The sequence below is a fragment of the Drosophila subobscura genome, chromosome U (assembly GCF_008121235.1).
Source record: "Drosophila subobscura isolate 14011-0131.10 chromosome U, UCBerk_Dsub_1.0, whole genome shotgun sequence".
Taxonomy (NCBI): Eukaryota; Metazoa; Arthropoda; class Insecta; order Diptera; family Drosophilidae; genus Drosophila; species Drosophila subobscura.
Window position 1 is genome coordinate 16,188,192 of NC_048534.1, and position 20,030 is coordinate 16,208,221.

A 20,030-nucleotide genomic window follows, 5' to 3' on the forward strand; every position below is an offset into this window, starting at 1 on the left:
TTGCTCTAGGAGAGGGAGAGGTGAAGGGGCAGTGATTTCAATGAGAGTCGATTCCCAATACGCAAGCAATTAGCAAAAGATGGTCAAGCTGTACATGACAAAAAGAACCGAAAGATTCCACCACCACCATAGCAAAATTGTCTGATGAGAGAGGAGATCGCGAGAGAGCAACGTCGAGAACAGCAGCACAAGGTGTACTTACTAACGAGGTGAAGGCTTACGCTGTGGGAGACCGCCCAGCGGTCAAGATGTCACCTTGTAACTCAACACCATGTCATGAAATGAGTTAAGCAGCCCACGCATCTTCGCTGTGCTCGCTCTTTTAAATTTCAACTGGTGCCGGGTGCGGGTCGCTTTTCGTAGTCTCCGCGTTTATATCCGTATAAATCGGGAATTTCGGGAATTAAATCAAAAAAGTAAAGTGAGGTGCAGTTGTGTAGTGAAAGTGTAAGTGAAAGTGTAGTGTTTAGTGCAAAAAATGTGTTGGTTCCAGAGCGACAGCGGCGTTGGCGATATGGCAAAAGGCGAAAATGGCTGAAGGCGAAAATGGCAAAAGGCGAAAAAGTGAAGTGTAGTGCAGTGAAGTGATGTGCAGTGTAGTGTTGTTGTTATTAACTGAAAACTAACAAAAAAGAAAAGAAAATGTGTGGGCTCAAAGGCGGCACCGGCGGCGGCGAATTGGCAAAATGGCGAAAATGGCAGCATGGCGTACATGGCGTCGGCGAATTGGAAAAAGGCGAATATGGCAGCTGTGCGTACAATGAGTACATGGCAGCGGCGAATTAGTAAAAAGGCGAATGTGGCAGCTTGGCATACAAAGCGTACATGGCGGCGGCGAATTGGCAAAAAGGCGAATATGGCAGCTTGGCGAAAAAGTGAAGTGATGTGCAGTGTAGTGTTGTTGTGACTGACTAAAAATTAACAAAAAAATGTGTGTTTAGTGTAAGCAAATTTATTGGCGGCGGCGAATAGGCAAAATGGTGAAAAATGGAAGCAGCTCGGCGGATAAATGTTGGCGAAGAATGCGGCTAAATGGCATAAAAGGCATATTATATTGTGCGTAAATTCTTTTTTTCATGTGTAAAAATTATTGCCTCAGTTCCAGCAAAAATTGTGTATGTGTGTGTAAATTTGGCGCTAAGTTTGTCCCTTTCCCACTCCAGCATAAAATAGCGCAATGAAGAAAGAGAGTGAAAAGTGAAAAAGGAACGCGAGTCCCAAGTGAAGTGAGTGATAGGGTGAGGCATTTCAAATCTGCTGATCTGACTCTCTCTCATCTTGTGTGTTCACACGAACTTCCGTCCACTTATGCCTCACCTTAAATTAATCTCAAATGCGCGCTCGTATTGGAAATTTCGTGCGTTTCGTTTTCGGTTTGCGCTTTCGGTGCGGGTTCCGTCGGCGAAGTCGTCGTGCGGTGTCTCTCTTCTCTCTCTCGGATTGTCAGAGCGAACTTTATGTGCAGCGCAGCAAAAGAGCAGCGCGCAAGCAAAACTAACGGGACAATATCGGTAAGGGGAATTTTGTATTTCTGTTTCTTTCTGTTCATACTCTTTCCTGCCATGTTTCTAATAGAATGCACTCTCTTCGAATCGTCAGAGCGAACTTTATGTGCGGCCACTAAGCAAAGTGTTTGCTTAGTGGCAGCACACAAGGAAAACTAACGGGACAATGTCGGTAAGGAGAATTGTGTTTTTCTGTGTTTCTTTACATATCATATGTATGCTCTTACCCTTGTATGTGTGACTAAATGTTAATAGAGCTTAAGAGAGGGTGTTTACAGCTTCGGCGCTAAAGCACGGTGCCCTCCATAATTTCTTTGTGGGAATATATTGCACGCATTGTTTACGGTTATAGATTTGCATGCCATCCGTCTGCCAAAATGCGGTTCTTCCGTGCATGGTAGAGGAAGAGGGGGAATCCATTGAAATGTTTACACTTCAATTGGCATTTGGTTTGACAAATAAAAGCTGAATCGCTTAGAGACACTTGCTACGTTTTAGTTTTCAATTGTTTGCCGGAGGATTATCCAAGTGCTCTCATCTCTGTCCCTGTTTGGATGCGATCCTCCTAAGCGCCTTCCATCCGCTGCGCTTTCATTTGCACTTCGGTGAGCCGCATAAATTATTTTATTATAAAGCTGTCGCATTAATGGCAATTGAATTTGTCTGATTAGTGATGGTATCGAAGTGATGCGAATGTGGTCAATGCGATGACATGAGAGAGCAGAGCAATGAGCGATCCCAAGAGTGCTCATCTGCTTATTCATGTTATAAGGGAGTATTTGTTTTTAGTGCTCTTTAAAAGGGTATTTTTATTTAGGTGGGAGGGTAAGTACATTGGGTTGAAATCAATATCCATTTGCTTTTGTTATTATGTTTGTTTATAAAATAAGCAAACTTTCAAGAGCATCAAGCACTTCGTTTCGGACACACTCTGTGGAGCTTTCAAAGCGGATTATTGGCAAATTGTTGTCATAGTTATTAACAATATGATGCTCATAATTAGTTGAACATCAATGCGTCTGCCTAATTAGAGTTCTCTCTCTGACCCGTGCAAGTGGAAAATAATTAATAAATATATGCATGCATGCATCGTATTAATAATTGTCATAAAAAAGCGGCCAACCGCGCTCAGCGTCAGCTGCACCTCTCCTCTCGATGACCTCTCTCTTGCCGCTGCTGCTGCTGTTGCTGTTGCAGATGACAAACGATGTGACAATTTAAATCTATTGGGGCAAGCTGTGTGATAAATTGGCCTCAGCCACCAGAGCATCGCTCGTTTGACAACAGCAAAAAGAGAGCCATGCTAAAAAAATGTATAAAACTATACACAAATAGTGAAAAAAGCATGAGCTATGTATATTATATAAGCAACAAAGAATCGGGGTTTCGAGGCCATCAGTGCAACACTTTTGTCTGACACTGTCAATTTGGTATTAAAATATCAATCCAGAGCTTTATTAAAGTAGACACTGGATTGCAAATGGCTCAACATGCAGCGAACGTTCAAGTGACCATCGATGCAGTGGGAAATGTTTGAGGAAAACTAATGGAAAAGAGTTAATACCAAACTCACATCTCTTGGAGCGAGAACAATGTTACTAGCTTCCTCTCAGTTATCATGCAAATATTTAACGCTATTACCAAGGTTTTTCTGCATAGATCGTTATGTAATTAGTTAGTCACCAAGGTATCATAATAATATACAAGGGGTGGAGCTCTGTTAATTAGCTACCTTCCACCTTAGCTCTTGGTGCCAGTGTACCTGTTGGGCACACTTTAAGTACCATAATAACCTTCGCTATCTGGGGGCCAATTTGTGTACACGGCCGCTATCAATGTCAAAGCCAACTAAAACAGCAATTGACTAAACTATTTATAAACAAATAAGGCGAGGTAATAAAAAGTATTTTATTTAAGGTAATTTCCACTACAAGAGAAAGGAGCACCGAAATCCAGTAGCCCATCGACTGACTGACTGCTCCGTTCGCTTGGCACGCAATGCTTTTTGGGTACGTACTCGGTTAGTTAGTTCGTAATTATTTAAATGGTACAAGATGCTCCATAATGATAACACTCCCGAACAGGCACGTTCCATTGAGCTCTTGGAGTGGGATTCCGTTTCCCCTGCTCCCAAGCAGAAAGCAGGCGACGGCAATTGTGGCCACAAAATTAATTGCGGCTGTATCGCAGTTGTGCTTCGGTTCCGGCTTCAGCTTCAGCTTCAGTTTCAGCCTCAGCTTCGGGTTGTCTTTCATTCCCAGATAGTTACTGCTGCAGCAGTTGTACTTGTTGTTAGTAATGTTGTCCCTGCCAGCAGTATGGGATTTTATATGGCCCAAAGTTTTCTTCCAGAGCTGCTTATCTGTGGCAACAGCAGAGAACTTCCCCAAAAGCCCGCAAGTGTGTGGCAATAAAAAGTTTGCGTTTGCATTCTATTCTCTTTTTTTTCATCCATCCATAACTACCCAAAAACGTTCGTTATGCGACTTAATTGTTAGCTGTAAAGATTTACCATCACAAATGGTGGCACAGGCAACGTTAGAGACTCCTTCCGGGGCACACACATGCTCCTTTGTTTATTTGTGTTTAAATTTTAATGCGTCGTGGGTGCTCAAGGACTTTTGTTGAACGTTTCCACTAGACAACATTTGTGTGGTCTTCGATTGAGATAAAGTCGTAAGAGAATCAAAGATAAGACAGAGATCATAATCCTGCAAATTGTCCGTCATTAATTTATTTTAACTAAATTCTAGTGCCGAATCTTTTATCTCCACAACTCTATTCTGATCAGATGCCATCCAGTGGAAATGTGGCAAAAAGAGCGACAGAGATGGAGAGATCATCATCTGGCGGCAAAGGCGTTGCACACTTTTAAGCTTTCGCTATGAATAATATTTGTGCAGTCACCACAAAAACAGAAAGTATTAACGAAAACATGCCACAGAAAACAGAGAAACAAAAAAGCATCCACGGCTTGTCAACGCTTGTTTGCTTGTTAAGGAACCTTCTCTTCCTACTGCGGCTCCTCCTGCTTACTTTTTGTACTTTTTTTCGAAGGAATATATTCTACAGCTGCACTTAAACATAAAGTAGCTAAGGCAAACACAATATTAAAAACAACAACGGCTAAAAAAGCGAAGCAGAGACATAAAAGTGCAGCCAGAATGGGTGGAGTGTGCAGAGCCAAGGGAGTTGGCCTTCCACCAATAAAATATAAAAGTAACGACAAAAAAGTGCGGCAAATTGTATGTGTATGTACATATACATATATTGGCTGGGAAAAGTATTAGCTCTACCCCTAAAGAAAGTACAAAAAATGTACACGGTATTTTCGAATGTATCCAGGCACTTAGAAAAGAATTTTGGGAATATTACAGAAAAAGTAGAAGATTTTTTGTATTTACTGTTACTGGATGTTCGTTTTTCATATTTGAATTAATTATGTAGAGAAGTTTTTACTCATAGAATATTTTATATACGGAAAATTCGAATTTTTTGAGTGATTTTTCAGTTCCAAAAGTCAGCCTATAAATTTCTTTGAGTGTAGGCCTGTTTATGTTAACAGGATCTAAGCACACCAGGTGCAGGCCCTAGCTGAGTGTGTGTGTGAAGGTGTTTCCGTTTGCTGGGTCTTCCGGAAGAAATAGGACCACGAACAGGAGTAGGAACCGTAGCGTAGAGCAGCACTCAGCGCTGGGGCTGCACACGTTAATGTTGTCCAAGTGCTGTACTAAATTATGTATGTGCCCAACATGTGTGTCTGTCTTACACTCTCTCTCTCTCTCCCTCCCTTTCTGTGCATCTGTTGCCATCTCTGTCTGTCTGTGTGCAAATAGTTTTTCAAAGTGCTTGGGCCGAGCGTGGAGCGCGTGCCGGGAATCCCGCTTGCCGTGTGCCGCTAGACGCCGCAACTGTAATTATGTTGAAAGTAAAAAGCTTGTAAAATATTAACTACTGACTCGTCGTGACTTTCCACATGCTGCACCAACTAAGTCTGTGTCTGTCTTGCTGCACGTTAAATATTTAAAACAGTTGCAATTATTCCAGGTCTTTCTCGATGGCTCTTAAGCGATTGGGGAAACGCTAAGAAGAGGTGCAAATGTTTGCCCTTGAATGTATCTGCAAGGGTATTCCTGAAGGGCAATGCATTTGATGTTAATTTCAAATGTATTTTAAGAGAGTATTATACTCACTTCACTGACAGTTCTCCTGCTTCTAATTCGTTTAACACTTATTCACTTGCAGAGAAAAAGACTCCTCTGAGCCCCTTACTGGTCAGGCATAATGAGTTCTCTTGTTGTTGTCATGTAGCGTTTGCTGGCTGACCCTTTACTTGGGCCGGTCTTTAACCAGACTAAGGGCGATGCCTTCATTGAAAAAATTCTCTATTTGTTTTCGCACTACCTTCATATACGTATATTCTACTACCCGGCCCTGCACACTGTCCTTTAGCCAAGCATTCCGCCCGCCTAGTTTTTAACTTTTCAGTTAGCCAGTGGACTGCGGAGCAAGGCAGTCTGCTAATAGAAATAAAAACAAAAACTGCACACAAACTAAGCCTGGCTAAAAGCTCAAAGGCGGCTGGGTGGCGGGCGGTCACTCCCACTACCCCTATGGAGCTATGTCCTCCCTGACTTGCCACCCATTATGCCCCGCCCATGGGAGCCGGACTGCAATGAAAACAAAAAGCGATTTGCAAGTTTTCTATTGCGCATAAAAGTATGGTATGGAACCTATTTTTTCACTTTGTTTTTCCTCTACCCTTTAAAGGGGGTATAAGAGTAGCTTAAACATAGTATGTATGTTTCAAATAAATTAGCTTAAAAAGGCTTAATTATATCGGATATACTCTGAATTTGGCCGTCAAAGATCGAACAATTTGTTGCTGTCTTCATCGACTTTATCCAACCAAATATTAGACATTACCAATAATAATAACATTTGAAAATTTGAGCATATCTGCATGAAGCATCTGCAAGGGTATCTCATGCTTCGATCCAAGGTAATCTTTCTTTTATCGTTTCTGCTTGCTTTTTTTTGCCTTCCTCTCCATGGTCATGTTCTTTTGCTTTGCCACCAGCCAACCCTCTCGCCCACTCACCCAACTCTCTTTCTCTGGTGGCCTTTTTCTTTTTTCCATTTTCTTTTTCCTCTTTTTTTTTGCTTTTCATAAAACCAAACTATTAAGCCAAGTGTTAAACTCATTTAGCGCGGATTTATGCGCCCGAGTGCCTCATGCATGTGTGTGTGTGGGTGTGGGTGTGTCATGCATGTGTGGGCCACGCTTTGCATGTGTGTGTGTGTGTCTGCTTTGTAAACGCGCCGTTTTCTTTTATGCGTTTTTAATAAGCCTTTTGCCAAGCGTGTCGTAGTTTGTTTGTGACTCTCTCACTCTCTCTCTCTCTCACACTCGCCCACCCTTTCGTTCTCTATCCACTTCTCTTTCCCTCTCTCACTTTATTTTTTCTATTTACAGCTTTGCATTTTGATTGCTGGCATTTGTGTGCCTAATATTTGCTGCCGCTGCTGTATTTTCCTCCTTCTGTTTTTATTTATTTTTATTTTTTCTATTTTCCTGAACTTGAAGCGTAAAAAATTGAGTAGCTGTGCGGGTGCGCCTTTTGTAAGTATTATGTGCTGAGGCTCCTGACTCTTTTGTTTCTGCTGCTTGTGTGGATGGTATTAATTAGAACATTGGCTCTCGACAATGGGCCTTGCGACAAGTGGTGCCGAGGACATCGGTGTTGCCTGGGGTCCCAAATACTTATTTGATGCATGATGAGAATGAATGAAAATACGTAAATATTGCTAATGACATTACAACAATTGAAAGCTATTCGATGGAAAAATATATTACAAATACGAGAGGGATTTATTCACACAACAATTTTTAATTAATGCATTCAGAAACTACTGCCTGCACTTGCATCAATTTGCTCTCACATCAAGCCAACAAAAATGAAAAGAATTATATTGCAGACCATTTTATACCATTAACGTTTTGTTTACTAACGAGTATTTACTCGAAACAAACCTCTAGAAATGTAAATAAACAGTGAAATGAAATGGCCATAAAATGATTTTTGTCAAAGCCAAAAATCGGCAGTCAAATGGATTACAAAGGGAAAAAACTCGAAATGCATTTATGAAAATTGCAAATAAAGTAAATTCGTTCAATTTACCATAAAAACTGTATTTTGTCAAAGTAATTATTTGGGTTTGGATATTGCTCTGTTAAAACGCTTTTCTCGCTCCTGTTCTTTTCTGGTTCATATTGTTTTTCACAATAAATGTATGCAAACTGAATTATTGGTAAGTTTTTGTAATGTCATTGAATGTTTTTGTGGCTCAGCTGTTGTTTGTTTGACGATTGTTTGTTTGTCTTTGAGCTTGACATGACTTCCTGATGCTGATGCTCGTAGCTTACAGAAGCAAATAGCCAAACCAAATGCTATGATTGTCCAGCTGGCATGTTGTTGCTCTGGGATACACTTAGAGAAATAACAGAGAATTCTTTAGCTCTGGTTTGGTACACAGAAACATATCTTCCAAGTTAAATATCACACAATATTCTTCAGCAATTAACCAATTCCTATTTTTCACGGTGTAAAGCATACTTGTAGCTTGTGTAAACTTCATATTTGACAGCTTTCGGCCAAAGTATTTTTGCATAAGATGCCCAAGTGTAAGCAGCAGGTCCATTCATTTGGACATTCATACATATATGTACATAGCTGCGTATTCCCTCGTCTCATCTCGTCTGATGTATCGTTTGGTTTGGTTTGGCTTGGTTTCGGTTGAGGTTTTGCTTCTTTCCCTTCCGCTTCAGACAACCACAAACAGGCAACATCCGTCCATTCGAGGAGTGTGTTCTGCATAAGGAAAAGTGCCAATCAAAGTTAATTGAAAATTCATTGAATCTTGTATATTTAAGTGAGGTATACAACATAAATCTATGTGAAATCAGTGTGGCTCTACCTGTCTCTCACTGTCTGCCTGTCTGTGTATGTAAATATATCTGAGCAGACTCGTAGACACATACACATATATTTCTGTACATTTCTTATCTCGTTTTGGTTGCTTGTTGCTGCTGTTGATGTCTCCATAGTGTTTGAAGTTCAGCTTACAAGGCAAACACATTTCTGATCAGAAATTGCACAAGGAACTTTTGATTTTCTCTTTTTGAGACAAAATCTCGTTTTTACGACATAATTAAGTGGAAACTAGTGCATATGGATTGACTCGTGCTGTAAGACAATGGAAAAGTTGCACCAAATTGTAACTCAGATTAAGAGTTTTAAAGGTTAGGCACTTTACTCATCCCACTGTTTATCCATATATGTATATCGTATCCATCCATTCACCTTCTATAACTACAATGCTAAATGCTTATCATTAGGAACTTCTCTCATTAAACTTATCTTCCAGAGACGCACTGTCAAAAGCCACACTGCAGATGGATGTAAATAATTTATTTGCACTTTTCGTTTCATTGCGGGATTGTTGCTCTTGGCAAATCGCTTCTAAGAGTTTTTGGGCTTGGGCTGTGGTCCACTTTGTAATGCGATTCGTGATGCAGTTAAAACTTGTTCAAAAAAATATTATGTTTTCTCTATTTGCCATTTCCGCTGCACCGGTTTCCCTCGCGGCTCTCTTTCGTCCGATGAATCTCCATCTCTTTCTGCCTCTCAAATTGAACTGCAAACAGTTTGTCCTTGGAGTAGGTGGGTGGCGTGTGCCTTTGACGTCACTGCTACCCCAACGTAGTCCCAATCCATTTGTCATTTGCATCGCGCCTGGGTCCGGGGCCACAGCCGTGCTCCTTTCCGGGTCTGGAAGTGTTTACCTTTTACTTAAGAAATTACACTTGGGCAAACAGAATTTGCGTGCCCACAGCGGAAGTCCAGGTCCAAGTGGCAGTGTACATTTTTCCCACGAATCAAATGCCACCCACAGACGCACACTTCCCTCCATATAGAGATGCCGTTGCCGATGCCATTGCTGATGGTTTGGTCGCTGCCCCGCTCCCCGCTCGGCCCCGTTACTGAACAGCTGCCTACAAATTGAAAAGTTTTCTTGGCATTACTTGCTGGGATTTGCCTTTTAGTGCTCATTAGTTGTTGAGGCAGAGGGTATGTTCGTTTCTCATGGAAAGGAGGAAGACTTTTCTTCTACTTTTGTATTTTCCTATAATTTTCCTGCTCTGCGAAAGTAATGAACAGTCTTTGGAGTGAAAGGGTATCCTCGCATTCGAAGTAGTCGCTCGGTTTTTGCTTTCTTTTCCTACTTTTCCTTCTTATGTTGAAGTGGGGCCCTGGATTGGACGTCTCTCCCACTCCAGCTCTATATGTTTGTTGACTTTTGTGCGCTAATAGCAAAAAGCGTTCCATTGTGCGGCTGAGAGGGGTCCCTCTGCCACACTGAAAGCTGCTGCCCTTTGGTTACGAAAAGTTCAAAAGTTTAGCGTGCCAGACAATTTGTGGGTCTTAAAGTTTTTAATAAGAGGTCATTGATTTACATTAGCCCACAAATTGGTAAATGTTCTGCCAGCGAGAGAAGTGGTTGCTGGTCGATGGTTCTTCTGGAATCTTTGAGCTTTCATGGAATCTTCAATTTAAATTGTGTTCATGAAGTTTCCACGAATACCCTCTTTTCAATCAACCATAAATCACCTTCCTTGTGGGGCACTTTGAGTAGCGTTAGGAGTATCCTTCTTTGGCCACTTTATGTATCCTTCTATTGACAAAAGCCCCAACCACTGTACCAACCCGACCACCCTCAATTGTCGCTCAATTCGATTGATTGACCGCAGCACGGCACATGTCGAGCATGTCCGAAATAAATAGAGAAGAAGGCCCCCGCAGCACTCAATATTTATGACCATTTGAACCGCAAACAATTGAAGCTTAAAAGCCAAACAATGAAATTTAGAACTTCCAATTAGGAGTTGACCAGCAGCAGCAGCAGCAGCAGCAGTGGTCATAAAAGCCAACTTTATGGACTACACAAAAGGCGTGGCCGACGACAATAACAAGCTCATAAAAAGGTTTTTTTTTTCCTCTTCTCCTTTTTGGCCCAGGCCCACCTGCCGCTGAAAACCAATAAGCAGGCCACAATACACAAACACTACACACACATTGTATTGTGTGTGCATAGAAGAGCTGGTCAAAATCAAAATCAAATTCAAAGTCAAAAGGCACAAAAACTGATTGAGGCCCTCAATTTGTGGAATGGAAAACTATGCGTATGCGTGTACGGCCACACAGAAAGCCACAAAATTGTTGTAGATCTTCTTTTCTCCTTTTTTTTTTTTGATTTTTCAAAGGGAAAATGTCAATGTGGTAAAGCGTAGGGAAACAACGGTGGTGGTGAGGTATAGACACCGAATGAGGTATGAGGTCCAACAGGAATAGGAGTCTCGGTGATGTGACCAGAGGGCCATTACATTCAAATCAGGCAGCCCTGTTAGTTAGTGGCCATTGTGTGCAATGCAAAAGGGTTGGCACGGCAACCGTAACCCACTCCTGCACTTACTTCCACACTGAGAACAGCAATGCAGAATGTCCAGCTACCCTTCAAATCGAAAGGGCAAACTGAACATGTCCAAAATCCAGCATACTGTGAACAGCCACCTGCTGCCCTACACTGTCCCTTGCTGCCATTTAAAGCACTTTTCAATGTAACCTTTCCCACAGTGTATCCCTCGATGCATGTACCACTTGCTTTGGGGCAAGCTTACCACAAAGCAACGACAACAGCAGCAACAACAGCAGCAATGTGTCTATGAGTGTATGTGATGAGGCCTAACGAGAAGCTTCCGATCACAATGCTTCGAAGCAAAAGAAGTGATGGAAAAGCACAGCCAGAAATTACATTATTATTTGAAGAAACTCGCAGTCAAAAAGATGTTTGATATTGGAAATAAATATATGTAAAAAGTCACACTTCGTTTTCATTCAAAGTGAAATAAAACTCAAGAAACTCTTTAAAGAATAATCACTTATTGAAGGAAGGTCAATCACAACATTGCTGACCCGTGATCACGGATTTCCGTGCTGCGCTCATCTCTGTTTTATACGCATTAAGCATACGCAATGCATGCGTCCAGTTTATGGCCTGGCTCAAAGCTTTTATGCCAACATTTTATTGATAGACACTGTGACGCAGAGAGAGAAAAGAGCCACTGTGGGCACTGTGGAGCCAGACAGAATGTCCGTCTACACCAAAAATTGTCACAACTGCCAGGGTTATACGGATTCAACCGCCACCAGGCAGGCTCCTCCCTCACTCTGGTGGTGCTGCTGCTGTTAATGTTCCTGTGAATGTGCTCTGCATTTTGTGCCAAGAAATTAAGTTGCATTTTCATTATTTTCGTACAGTATCCAGGCTGCCTGCCGTTGGTACATTCGATGATTCGCTCGACTGGGTCACAGTTCAATTATAAACTGCCTGGACGGGCATGGATGGCTCTGGATGGCTCTGGATGGCTCGTGTCTGCTGTGATCTGAAACTGAAACTGGCACTGTGCTGGCCTTTTCTCTTCTGTTGTTTGTCCTGTTTCGGCTTCTCTCCGGCTGCTCTGTTGTTTTTCCTTTTCAGCTTCAGTGCATCTTTGTTTGTCAATTTGCATCGTTTTCTTTGGGTTCTATTTTTGGGCTAACTATGCTCGTTGCGACTTTAAAGAAATATCCGCACACAAAGTGAAATGAAACTCTCCCCAAAGAAACCGACTATATCCCCAAAAGGGTTGCTTTTTGTTCGATATAGAGTTGGGTCTGGTGAAAAACCAACCCATTGGCAAGCGGAAATGCAAATTGTCGTGTGCGCATGTTGTTACAAATTCAAAATGACAATGGAGACGCGCTATGCAGCAGCTCCAACTAACCGTGCAGTCAACTTGAGGCGCCACTAACCTCAGACTTTCCCCCGCTCTCTGCTGAAGCATTTTCCAGCAGTTTTGGAAAATACGATAACCCCCGCTAGAGGGAGTAGCAAAGCGCAGCATGAGGCAGTCATCTGCATTAGCCGAGCTCCGCTACTCGCTTTAAGAGTCTCAAACGCTTCAAGCCACAACTTGAACGCACAAAAAACGGGGTGCAAAAAATATGCATATTTGTGGGTACAGTGCGTTTCATCGCACATAGAACAGCAGAATCATTCTTAGTGTTAGCTAGATCGAATTTTGAGAGAGAAGAGAGAAATCGAATTGGTTTGAAGTTGCCTTCGAAACCTGAAAACATGAATCAGTCATCAAACGGCTTCTTCTGTTCCGAACCGCACTGTGCATCACCACTTATGTCGGCACTTGTCGGCTAACTTTTCTTTTTGTCAGTTTGCATGCGTGAAAATGTTCAGCAGCTGCATTTTTCATCCTTTCCGTAGCCGTATCCTCATCCGCGCTGCTCCACCCGATAGCCATCCCAATTCCCATTCTCAACCGCATCATCTATCCGTTCGAGAACATGCATGCAAAGTCATTTTTCTTCTTTGAAAGTTTTGGCCAGCTCTGGGAGGTTTGTCTCCCGCTTCTGCAGTCCGATAAAATAGTGAGCTCTAGCGCGGGAAAACGCTTTTGCATGGTTTATGTGACTCCAAGGATGTGTCTGGCTCTGATGGTGATGCTTCTTCCTCGGCTGCAAGCTTCTCCTTGTTCTTTGAGTTATTTTTTCGATATTCCGACATGCCATACCCTTCCAGGAGTTTACCTTATCGAAAGGAAGCATTTTAGCACTTATAAATATTATTTAGATCTCAGTTTCACACGATTCAAGCGAGCATTTTTATCCCACAGCTGTCTTAGGCGCAGGATTTTCATTAATTCAAAAGAGAATTTTAAGCTTCGCCTCGTGGAACAATTGAGTGTCCTTTTGGTCAGCCGGACAGCCGGCAGCCGCACTTCCACTGCGGTGGCACTCAAGTCAAGGCTGCTGTCCGCGGCAGCTTGCCACCACTTGGCATGGTGCAGGGAATGGAAGCGGAAGAAGCGAAAGGGGAACTACGGGAATGAGGGTGCTGGCAGCTCGGCCAGCAAGTACATAATTCGAGCATTTAATGAAACCCGCTGCATTTCTATGTAGCATTTAGACTCTTATTTTTTTCGTGCTGCTGTTTCTTGTTAACTTTGGCTTTGGCTTTGGACGGGCCAATTCCTTTCCGACGCTTTTGCTGGTTTTCGTCGGACGTGGACAGTAATTATAAGGCCATTAGCAGGGCGTCAGGAAAAGGGCGGATTCGGGCTGTGGCACTGGCTGTGGCGGTGGCGGTGGCGATTGCAATGGAGTTGGAGTGGCAGCGAGAACGCATGGTTATTGTGTAAACGCATTAAGCGTAATGTTCAGGGCAAAATTAAACAAGTGCCCAAAGCATTTGGCCAAAACCAAAGCATTTTTGGCCACTCTACAATTTCAGCACTAGCCACGACACCAAAGTGGCGAAAAAGAAATGCAGAAATCTAGACAGAGAAAAAGCAGTGCCAGTGCCGCCAGCTCTTTAGTTTTCGAATGATAAATGGCAAATGACTGCGGTCCCTGTAATGATGGGAATGTTTAGGGGGTTTTTTTTGCAAGCGCATAAATAATATTTTAATTTAACACGCTGCGAAGGGAATTTTATGTACATTTTGTGTTGGGCTTTACATATTTAACATCTAGATAAAACATCCTTTTTAGTTGCTCATTTGAACTATAAAAAGAAAACCCATTAAGCCTTCATAGCTCGTTTCACTTTCACCATATAAAAATCGACCATAAAGATATATTTACGTACACGCTCCTCTTTCTCCTATTTCGCTTCACGTGGACAACCTTTACCCGCTAAATCCTCATTTAGCTCAAGGACAAACTCGAAACTTTACACATGCAGCAACAAAAATCTGCGCACATCAAATTTCAACTGTCATTAAAAATGTCATAAAAACAGTGGAGAAAGCGCAAAAACGAGTAAAGAATAATGCAAATGAACGAAAGAAACGATGCTTTAGCTGATGCTCATGTTGATGCCGATTATCATGGGGGGATGATGCTCCAATGACAATGCTCCCGCCGAACCACTCCCAGCCACATGTCTGGCTGTTGTCGGGGACAACAGACATCGGAGATAGTCTTACCATGCAGGGAACCCAAGACCCAAAGACATCATAATGAGCGCATTAAGCATATTACTCGTTTTGCAAGGGTGCTCTGGGGTAGAAGGAGCGATCTGCTTTTAGTGATTGCCCTCAGATTACGCCTGGAAGCGGAAACCTGAGCTCCCCCCGCTCGATTATAGTTTAGTCAGCGGCCAAGTTTCGCTATTGTTAAAATTAAAAGTGGTAAAACACACACACACAAATCTCGCTCCAACACACCCATATCCATGTACGTATTTGTGGGTTGCAAAGGAAAATGTAAACCCAAAGATGCAAAAAGATAGTCGCAGCCAAGTTGTCTTGAGCTCCCAAAAAACACACAACAATTTGTTTTGTTTTTCTTTAGTGTGCTAATTAAGGCAAACCCATTTCATGTTTTCATTCAACAAAGATAAACGTTTCGCTATCAAATGTAAGGGAAAGCTACTCCCAAGAAAGCGGCAAACTCCTTCCTTGAAAGGGAATCTGCACGGGGGAAATCTTGACTTTTTTTAATGGCGAAAAGTTTTTTGTATGTGTAATAAATAAACATATTTTGGGGGAAACGTTAAGCAAACTGTTGGAGGAATAAAGTGTAGAGTATAGAGTGTAGAGTCTTAAAGAGTATAACTTCTTCGTTGACAGCTCAATAAAAATGTGTGTTTTGTGCTGTTTTCTCTTTGATATTCGTCTCTCTTGTGTGTCTCTCTGGCTACTGCATATGTCAATCGTAATTGCTCTTCTGCTTTAGTTTCTCTTCAGTTCAAACTTCAGTTACAGTTGCGAAACAGTGAAAACTTTATTGAATGACAGACAGCAACTAAGGCAACTCCACTTTAATCTCTAATTCTTTCACCAGTTTTGGGAGTGCCTTGTTGCATTCTCGTTTGCTGATCTCTCGAATGTTAGCCCACATGAATTTTTACTGTTGCAAGGAAGCACCCAAAAAGGGCGCTCTAGTTTCACTGCTGTAATTTTCCACTCAAGTTTCCTCCCTGCCATTTTATGATGCATCATTGAGCAGATGCTCAATAAAATTTGTCGCCTCCAATTGTGGGCTCATCTTTAAGGGGTCCAACCTCTCGCTTTAATAGTTATCCCGATCTCCTGTCATGAGGCTTCCTCTACCATATATTGTACATAGTATCTGCAAGCCTGTGTGAGTGTTTGGAGCAGGTTGATTTATGCGTCGGGTCCGGGCAGGACACAAAAATAACACAGTCAAGTGCATGGCAAACACTTGGCCCTAGACGCCACGCCGCCTCTGTGGCTGTTGCCACTTTCCTTCCCTACTGCAGAGAGAGAGAGAGAGCGAGAGAGAGGGACTCTCTTGCTCCGCACTTAGCCACTACTTGCTGGCTTTTTGTAATTTTTCACATAGGCAGCCGGGCAAATGCATAAAAAGCCAGACAGCTGAGCATAAAATATTGTTGTTATATGAAAAGCAGACCAAGCACAAAGGACCACGAAGAGAAGAGGAAAGATAAAGAAGGAAATAAGAAAAGGAAGCGTGGGCTCAACAGAACGAAGTTTAAAGTACCCTTAAGGAATGATCATTCATTGGGAATTAGAAGTCTGAGATAATTCTTTTATGTTTAACATAAATATTTACCTTTGTGCTCAGCCTTCTTTGCCGATTGATTCTAGGCGCCATTTAATTATTGCTGAGAACACTTTGATGTTTGCATTTCTATAAAGAATGAGGTTCATCCAAGATTGATTTTCACTCATCCGAAATAATCGAATAGGCGTAATGCCAACGGAGAGTGTATCGTAAGAAAGAACGAAAGAAACAACAAGAAAATCCAAGCAGCTGCATTGGCGTTGACGGCACAGTGGCTGTCTTCGTCTGGCGCGCTTTTCTTTGAATGAAAAATGAAAAATGAACTGAAACTGAACTCAAACTCAAACCGAAGGAGGAGCGCTGCTTGGCCAAGTGTCGTTTTCCAGCCAAGAGAGGCAGTCAAGTCAGCCAGTTAGGCTGCGTTTTGCCATGTCATAGATGGTGTGGATCGGGTTGCAGAAATGGGAGTAAAAGTTACGCAATGTTGAAATTCCGTTGGCCCCCAGCCACCCAGATCCCCCTGTCCCCAGCTCTTGTCTTCAGTTGCCATAGAAACTTGCCAACTGGCTGTGAATGTTTGATAAGAAGCATCTATTGAATGCAACCGGACAAAAGTTGTTGCGATACTTTCGCAAAAGATACACACACACACACACCCACACACAGACCGAATGCAAGAGATACAAAAGGAGAAGCAGGTATATGAGGACGACGTGTTTCAGCATTCAAAGGTTGTCGCTACATTTTGTCAATAATTTCAATGAACCTCCATTCAGATTCACTCGCTCGCTGTCATGCGATATGAAAATGTGAAATGACTGAACTTGCACTCATGGATACGGATGGATATGAATGCGAATATTTATGGATGTTAAGGATACATTTGTGCGGTGTGCTTCGATGATGCGAGAAGACCCTTAGATGTATGGAATTCCTAACACTTGAAATGTTTTGAATGGATTAGCTTGATTTGATTGCAAAATTATGTAAATATCACAAAAAAGTGAAGGATTGAACGATGTGCATTATGCTCATGCACGGACGGAACTAAATTAACATTTTCAATTGTGAGTGGAAAGTACATTTCTTTTCCATATTAGTCAGATCATTCCACGCTAAAACTGAACCGAAGTCTGAGTTTGCCAGGTAGCTGTTGATACCTGATGCCTGATGAGGCTGCCAGATGGCAGGATATGCCATATCCAAGCGCTAAATTGACACGCGCCACTATTTAAGGTCGGTGGTTGTACTGCGGAGTATATGGATAGGGTGCTGGGCTGTTGCTGGTTTCTGGTTGCTGGTTGCAGGCAGGCAGCAATGAGCTCATTGTTATGGCCGGGGACTATGGCTATGGTGACTGCTGACGCTTCAAATGAGCGGCATAACTCAATGAAAACTCATTGTTGTTGCCACCGCTGATCCAGGCAACCGTGCCACATATTAAATAAGCAATATAAACAGGGACGGATCCGCAGCGCTCCACCACCACGATGAAAAGGTGAAACGCTGCCGGGAAATTGGGTGATTGGGTGGGTGGCTGACTCACTGGCTGGCTGGCTGGCTGCCTGTGTTCCCCCCGGTTGGGTTTACCGCAACATAAATTATGGCAAACGCCTGGCTGCCTCATCACTCAGGCATCGCGTAGTTTGTTGCGTATTTTATTAGCTGCGTATGCGTTGACGGCAGTGGCAGTGGCAGTGGCGGCAGCAGCGTTGGCATAATTTCCCAGCAAATAGCTTGAAAAATTTGCATATGTGCTGGGAATAAAATGAGCGGCAAGAGCGCTCGGAGGCTGGGTGGAGACGGGGAGACCGACTGTAATCGTCAAGGCAATGTGGCACTGTGCCTAATTGAAACTGTTGGTGGGCTGCTAAAATTGAGACAATTAGAGCACAGGGAAAACACACAGAAAGGAAAGGAAAGGGAAGCTGCTTTCAAGTGGGGATGTGATAAGGAAACAGAACAGCAGAAGGGGTGAGCGACAGAGGAGTACAAGAACAAAGGATACCCTTTACAGAAAAAATATTATTTTAGAAGTTTAAAAATTATAATTAATCACAGGTTAATTTTATGTAGTTCAGAAACTCTTTCTTTTGTGTTGACATTCATCTCCCCAAATAGAGCATACTCCTCTGCAGTACATCAGCAGATTATGTAAGAGCCAGAAACAAACAACTCGACAAAGAAGTGCAAGGAAATTCTCTCTTTCTCTCTCTTCTCTTTTGGTCTCTTCTCGCTTCGAGTGTCTTGATTGCCAAGCAGATGCAGATTTTTCAATTTACATTTCATTTACTGCCTCTATGCCACTATGCGTGTGTGTGTGTGTGTGTGTGTGTGTGTGTGTGTGAGTGTTGTAAAGGAAATTAAATAATTGAAAAATAGTGCAAAAATAAATTACACGTCAAGCCAAGGCAAAGACAAAGGGAGAGCGGCGTAGCCAGAGATTTAGAGTGCTGTAAATCTTAAGAAAAGTGTCAGAATGCCTAAGGACAAAGATGAAGGAACTAAAATGGTAGACTAAATTGAAATTATGATGAAATGCCACCCAAAAAAAGGAACTCATTTGTTATGAAAATGTATGATAAAGCTTCTAGATTTGTTTGGCATATATCTAGCACTCTTTCGCATATTCCTTAATAGCCATAAACAGTTGCTTTATTTTATATTTTACCTATGAACTTAAGTAACTTCTTTGCCTCAGATCAACTTCCCTTACTGCAAACACCGCTCTTATCCGATTATACAAGTAAACATCTTTAGCTGCAGTCTGTGTATTCCCTTAAATTTCTGCCCAGCTATGAGTGTTCGATGCAGCCAATGAAAATACTTCCCCAGAGACATATTCTTTGTCAGGAATACGCAATATTGGATTACCAGAGAGAGGCCGGCCATTGTTGAATGCCCCCGAAAACAAAAGGATGGCCATGACACATGCATCATATTCAAGCAGAAATATCCAGATGGAATATAAAACTGTGCGCTTTGCTTTGAGTTGGCTTGAACTCTATTGGTTGCAGTCTCCCCCGCCGACTCGAAGGCCTGCCCTGGAACATAGCCCCCTCCTATTCGAAGGACATTAGCATAAAAGCGTTACTAATACACAGACTGCAGACAGCTAACAAGAAACACTTAATGAAGCAATTTTTAGGAGGCAGAAGCAACAGTAGAGGCAACGGAGCCACAGCAGCAGCAGCAGCAGCTGCATAAAAAGCAACAACTTCCTGGCCAAAGCCAAAAAGCTCTCGACATGTGCTACTACCTCTGCTTCTGCTTCTGCTTCTGCTAGCTACGAGTGTGTTCCATCTCTCCCACCTGTTATAGGTCCTCCTCTTTCTCAGCCAGTGTGTGGAAAAGTGTGTGTACAGGTGACTTAATCAACATGCAACTCATTTTGTTTTCCATGCAGGTGCAGGAAGCACGAGTACTCGTATGTGTGGGGGCGGCTTGTTTGCTTAGGCATGGAATGGAGGAGTAGGAGCAGAAGCAGGAGGATGTCGCACAGCCGGTAGGTTGGGTATTTAGGTAAGCTCTGCATAGTGCCAGGGGAAACTGCAGCAACTAGGACTGGGTCACCTGTATAAGACACTAAATTGTGTTGATATCAACAATGAGCCCAAAACATGGCTCCTACACGAGGCCGAGGCCGGGGCCAGGACATCGTAGCCCAGTACCAGAACAAGGACTTTAGCTCCCGCTTCTGTCTATAGCCAAAAGACACATATGTATGTGGGAGGGTTACGTACATTTGGGGTACGTGCTGCTCAGAGCCAGACCCGAGCTCAGCTTGGCAAATGCATACAAATGGCATCTCCATCCAACCTTCGGTTCGCGCATAAGTTTTCCCCCCCAGCCTTAT

General features: G+C 42.6%; 1 protein-coding gene across 1 annotated transcript in view; it reads left to right on the plus strand.

The window, feature by feature from the left end:
* Nucleotides 1-343: 343 nt before the first annotated feature.
* The window catches only part of LOC117901458, a 50,966-nt gene continuing 31,279 nt past the window's right edge, over nucleotides 344-20,030 (plus strand). Inside the window, exons 1-2 of the mRNA XM_034812212.1 lie at nucleotides 344-1,511; nucleotides 1,576-1,677. The gene's annotated coding sequence lies outside the window, so the exon portion shown is untranslated. The remainder of the gene's footprint in view (nucleotides 1,512-1,575; nucleotides 1,678-20,030) is intronic.